Consider the following 6,061-nt stretch of genomic DNA (forward strand, 5'->3'; position numbering starts at 1 on the left):
AAATAAAAAATAAAAAAAAATTTACCAGTATGTGCCAACAGTTTGGGTTAAATAGATGAGACAAATCATATTATGTAAAATCAGGACAGTAAATTTAGATATGGGGGTTATTTGAGGATTATAATTTTGTTTCTCATTAATTTCATTTTGTTCCTTTTCAGGTCACTACCTGTTAGTGGCTGAACTCACTTTGATAGGAGGCAAGAGAGACAGAGAACTTTGGGGACCATCCTGGTCTGCTCCCCAAGTCTTAGCTTCTGTGTAAATCATTAATCTCAGGCCTCAGTTTCCATATTTGTAACAAAAGAATACTATCACCTATTTCTCCAGGCTTTTGTGAGGACTAAATGAGATGTGTGCCTTGTAGTTCATAGTTCAGCATCTGATGTGTAGTACATACTCAGTACTAGTTCTTTTACCAGGTTATTAATGGTACTTGAGAATAAACCCATTGCCATGAGGTTAACAAATAAAGGCACAATTTAAAAGATGTAAGATACAGGAACTAGGTTTTAAATAAAACATACAAATTTGAATTTTTTTTTTTTTTTTGAGACAGTCTCAGTATGTCACCCTTGGTAGAGTGCTGTAGCGTCACAGCTCACAGCAACCTCAAACTCTTGGGCTTAAGCGATTCTCTTGCCTTATCCTCCCAAGTAGCTGGGACTACAGGCACCCGCCACAACGCCCAGCTTTTGTTGTTGTTGTTGCAGTTGTCATTGCTGTTTTAGCTGGCTGGGTCTGAGTTTGAACCTGCTACCCTAGGTATATGGAGCCGGCGCCCTACCCATTGAGCCACAGGCACTGCCCAGTTGATTAAGTAAAATTTAAAAAAAAATTAAAAATTAAAAAAACTAATATTTAAAAAAATAATTTTAGAAAAAACACTGAATGAAAAACTCAATTTGCAAAATATGACTTTATTCAAGCCATAATAAGCTCCTACAGAGATCTGCAGTGTGGTTAAAACATGATTCTAATATTCCAGTTGGGTATGTCTGTGATTCTGCCTAGTGAGACCAAAATATAAACCGTGCAGGGCAAAGCTGTCACAGGCTGCAGTGAAGAGGGATCCTCAAGTTCCCCACAAAGAAAGACATGAGACTCTGAGGGAAGATGTCACAGAACCCTTGTCAGGCAGGACCCTGACGGGGCTGCAGTTAAGGGAAAGGCTTCACCAAACCTAGCAGGTGTTGAAAGTCAGAAAGGCTCTTTGCTAGACCCCTCTCTAGAAGGACAAGTGGAACAGCAGTCCTTGGCATAAAGGGCAGGAGGCACTCTTACTCCTAACTATGAAAAATTATGTTCTGCTGAGTGCAAAGCTAAGAAATGGGATTGAAATAAAACACAAACAATCCCCATTCAACTCAGATTGTAGCATGGCTAAGATCTTGGAGTAAATAAGTTAGAGCTGTGAAATTAACAGGTGTGAGGCCAGGTGAGTTGGCTCATGCCTGTAATCCCCAAAGAGTTTGAGGTTGCTGTGAGCTGTGATGCCATGGCACTCTACTGAGAGTGACAAGCAAGACTCTGTCTCAAACAAACAACAACAACAACAAAAAAAACCCCCGCAATCAGAGTACACACAAAATTTGGTACACAAGAATGTTCACAGCAGCATTATTCACAATAGCCAAAACATGGGAACAACCCAAATGTCTGTCAAATGATGAATGAACAAAATAAATGCGGTATATCCATACAATGGAATACTATTTGGCAAAAAGAAAAGGAATGAAGTACTGACATAGGCTACAACATAGATGAACCTTGTAAACACGGCACTGAGTAAGAAGCCTGCCACCAAAGTCCACATGTCCTATGACTCTATTTATATGATATCTACAATAGACAAATACATAGTGACAGAAAATAGATTAGCAGTTGCCAGGGGCAGGGAGAGATGGGAGAAGGGAAGGGGTGAAACCTGTGAGTGTGGAGATTCTTTTTCAGAGAATGAAAATGTTCTGAACTTGGTTCTGGTAGTGATGCACAACACTGTGAACATACTAGAAACTTCTGGGTAAACTGCACAGTATGAGAATTATATCTCAATAAAGTTGCTATAAAAAGGAAACAGGAGAAAAAATGCCATACAATCACAAGTTAGTGGCTAGGTGGGTGGACAATTGTTGAAGTCTACCAGTGTGAAATGCTCAAAGTAGCTGGGCATGGTGGCTCACACCTGTAATCCTAGCACTCTCGAAGGCCCACATGTGTGGATCATCTGAGCTCAGGAGTTCGAGACCAGCCTGAGGCCCCATCTCTAAAAAATAGCCAGGCATTGTGGTGGGCACCTTTAGCCCCAGCTACTTGGGAGGTGGAGGCAAGAGGATGGCTTGAGCCCAAGCCTTTTTTTTTTTTTTCTGCCAGGGTTGGGTTTGAACCTGCCACCTCTGGCATGTGGGGCAGGCGCCTTACTCCTTTGAGCCACAGGCACCGCCCCAGCCCGAGCCTTTGAGGTTGCTGTACACCCTGACACCACAGTACTCTAACAAAGGTGACAAGGTGAGACTCTGTCTAAAAAAAGAAAGAAAGAGATGCCCACAATTAATGTGTCCTTGAGGCTATGTGTCCCCAGAGAGGAAATGCCCCAAAGCAGTATTCAGGAAGATGCTTCTTGTACAAAAGACAACTTTGCTTTCAATGACCACAGTTTAACTGTAATATTTAAACATGTCCAGGTATAGCAGGCACTTAAAATATGAGAGATCAGCTTATAAAATAATTGATTTGATAACAATTTAGACTTAGATTAAGAAACTTTCTCTTTTGCATTAGTTACGAGAACTAGGCTGAGATAGCATCAGGTTCAGGGAACTTAGTATTCATTGGTGTGTTTCTTCAAATACGTCACTGAACTTACTGGGTGTGGAGGAAGACTTATAAAGTCTTTAAATCAAAGTTTTCCAAGTTACAGAGGTTATAGGTCCTTCCAATGAACAAGAAAACAATTTTGCTTCAGCTGGTAACACATAAAGTGTTTCAAATAGTAATAAAAGTAAATAGTAAATGGGCAGCTCCTGTGGCTCAAAAGTGTAGGTCACCAGTCCCATATGCTGGAGGTGGCGGGTTCAAACCCAGCCCTGGCCAAAAACTGCAAAAAAAAAAAAAAAATAGTAATAAAAAATTTTTACCAGCTCGGTGCCTGTGGCTCAAGCGGCTAAGGCACCAGCCACATACACCTAAGGTGGAGGGTTCGAATCCAGCCTGGGCCCGCCAAACAACAATGACGGCTGCAACCAAAAAATGGCCAGGCGTTGTGGCGGGCGCCTGTGGTCCCAGCTACTTGGGAGGCTGAGGCAGGAGACTCGCTTGAGCCCAGGAGTTGGAGGTTGCTGTGAGCGTGATGCCATGGCACTCTACCCAGGGGGAATAGCTTGAGGCTCCGTCTCAAAAACAAATAAAAAATAAAAAAAAATTTACCAGTATGTGCCAACAGTTTGGGTTAAATAGATGAGACAAATCATATTATGTAAAATCAGGACAGTAAATTTAGATATGGGGGTTATTTGAGGATTATAATTTTGTTTCTCATTAATTTCATTTTGTTCCTTTTCAGGTCACTACCTGTTAGTGGCTGAACTCACTTTGATAGGAGGCAAGAGAGACAGAGAACTTTGGGGACCATCCTGGTCTGCTCCCCAAGTCTTAGCTTCTGTGTAAATCATTAATCTCAGGCCTCAGTTTCCATATTTGTAACAAAAGAATACTATCACCTATTTCTCCAGGCTTTTGTGAGGACTAAATGAGATGTGTGCCTTGTAGTTCATAGTTCAGCATCTGATGTGTAGTACATACTCAGTACTAGTTCTTTTACCAGGTTATTAATGGTACTTGAGAATAAACCCATTGCCATGAGGTTAACAAATAAAGGCACAATTTAAAAGATGTAAGATACAGGAACTAGGTTTTAAATAAAACATACAAATTTGAATTTTTTTTTTTTTTTTGAGACAGTCTCAGTATGTCACCCTTGGTAGAGTGCTGTAGCGTCACAGCTCACAGCAACCTCAAACTCTTGGGCTTAAGCGATTCTCTTGCCTTATCCTCCCAAGTAGCTGGGACTACAGGCACCCGCCACAACGCCCAGCTTTTGTTGTTGTTGTTGCAGTTGTCATTGCTGTTTTAGCTGGCTGGGTCTGAGTTTGAACCTGCTACCCTAGGTATATGGAGCCGGCGCCCTACCCATTGAGCCACAGGCACTGCCCAGTTGATTAAGTAAAATTTAAAAAAAAATTAAAAATTAAAAAAACTAATATTTAAAAAAATAATTTTAGAAAAAACACTGAATGAAAAACTCAATTTGCAAAATATGACTTTATTCAAGCCATAATAAGCTCCTACAGAGATCTGCAGTGTGGTTAAAACATGATTCTAATATTCCAGTTGGGTATGTCTGTGATTCTGCCTAGTGAGACCAAAATATAAACCGTGCAGGGCAAAGCTGTCACAGGCTGCAGTGAAGAGGGATCCTCAAGTTCCCCACAAAGAAAGACATGAGACTCTGAGGGAAGATGTCACAGAACCCTTGTCAGGCAGGACCCTGACGGGGCTGCAGTTAAGGGAAAGGCTTCACCAAACCTAGCAGGTGTTGAAAGTCAGAAAGGCTCTTTGCTAGACCCCTCTCTAGAAGGACAAGTGGAACAGCAGTCCTTGGCATAAAGGGCAGGAGGCACTCTTACTCCTAACTATGAAAAATTATGTTCTGCTGAGTGCAAAGCTAAGAAATGGGATTGAAATAAAACACAAACAATCCCCATTCAACTCAGATTGTAGCATGGCTAAGATCTTGGAGTAAATAAGTTAGAGCTGTGAAATTAACAGGTGTGAGGCCAGGTGAGTTGGCTCATGCCTGTAATCTTAGCACTCTGGGAGGCTGAGGTGGGTGGATCGCTTGAGCTCATGGGTTTGAGACCAGCCTGAGCAAGAGTGAGACCCCCTCTCTTCCTCGTTTCTAAAAAATAGCCAGGCATTGTGGCAGGTGCCTCTAGTCCCAGCTACTCCGGAGGCTGAGGCAAGAGAATTGCTTGAGCCCAAGAGTTTGAGGTTGCTGTGAACTATGATGCTACAGCACTCTACCAAGGGGGACAAAATAAGACTCTGTCTCAAAAAAAAGAAAAGGAATTAATAGGTGTGAGAGGAGAGTGGGGATCAGAGGAAGAAGTCCACTAAGGGACCAACAAGTCTGGGCAGGCAAATAGAAACCCTGAGTTCTGCAGGGCCAGTGGTAGCTCTCTCAGTAGGTGAATAGTTTACCCTATAAGCGGCTGAAGGAAGGACTAGAGCAGCAGTTCTCAGCCTGTGAGTCGTGACCCAGAGGAACTGTATTAAAGGGTCGCAGCATTAGGAAGGTTGAGAACCGCTGGACTAGAGGGTCGCTGCAAAGAACATCTCACACTTCTGGCTTACCACACTCTTGTTGAACTGTTTTGGGTTCATCCTCCCTGGATGGCAAAGGGGACAGGCCCAAAATACAGACTTCCAATGCAGAGGACTCTCCCTTGGCCCTCATTCCCTCTGAAACATTCTAGGAATAAGTCCGATTTCACTGCTACTTTTTTTTTGTTTGTTTGTGTTTGTAAACTGTAAAAATCAACAAACTAACTCAAAACTGAACACGTGTGATTTTCATCAATTCCTATGCTAAAAAAAAGATGTAGAACAAACAAGAGGAAAATTCTAGTGAAGCTCTATACTCACCCACAGCTGGTGGCTCGCATTCAAGTCTCTAGCAGAAGAGAGTCCATTTTCTCCTTCCTCTGCAGTCCAGACTAAGGACCGCCTGCTGCACAGGGAGGTCGAAGGTGTGCTGCCATCTGCAGGCAAGACAAGAAAAAGCATAAGTGACAGCCCCAATCACCGACTGAAGCCCCTTCCTGTCCTCAGGCAGCTGGAAGACCTGGGTGGAATCCTGGCACCAGGGCCACTGCCTGTCCAGCCACCAACAGTCTGTAACTCTACAATATCAAGGATTCAAGTATTTCTTAACAGTAACAGCAGCAAACCCTTACCCAGGGCTGTTGTTGGCAGACACTGTGCTCAATGACTTACATTTGTT

The 6,061-nt window shown here is 42.6% G+C and overlaps 1 long non-coding RNA gene across 2 annotated transcripts in view; it reads right to left on the bottom strand.

The window, feature by feature from the left end:
• The window catches only part of LOC111727028, a 67,408-nt gene extending 61,595 nt beyond the window's left edge, over positions 1–5,813 (bottom strand). For both annotated transcript variants that reach the window (XR_002774676.1, XR_002774675.1), the window contains exon 1: positions 5,704–5,813. This is a non-coding gene — a long non-coding RNA (uncharacterized LOC111727028). The remainder of the gene's footprint in view (positions 1–5,703) is intronic.
• Between the last annotated feature and the right edge of the window lie 248 nt (positions 5,814–6,061).

Source organism: Otolemur garnettii, unplaced genomic scaffold (genome assembly GCF_000181295.1).
Source record: "Otolemur garnettii isolate 467f Iridium unplaced genomic scaffold, OtoGar3 scaffold00003, whole genome shotgun sequence".
Taxonomy (NCBI): domain Eukaryota; kingdom Metazoa; phylum Chordata; class Mammalia; order Primates; family Galagidae; genus Otolemur; species Otolemur garnettii.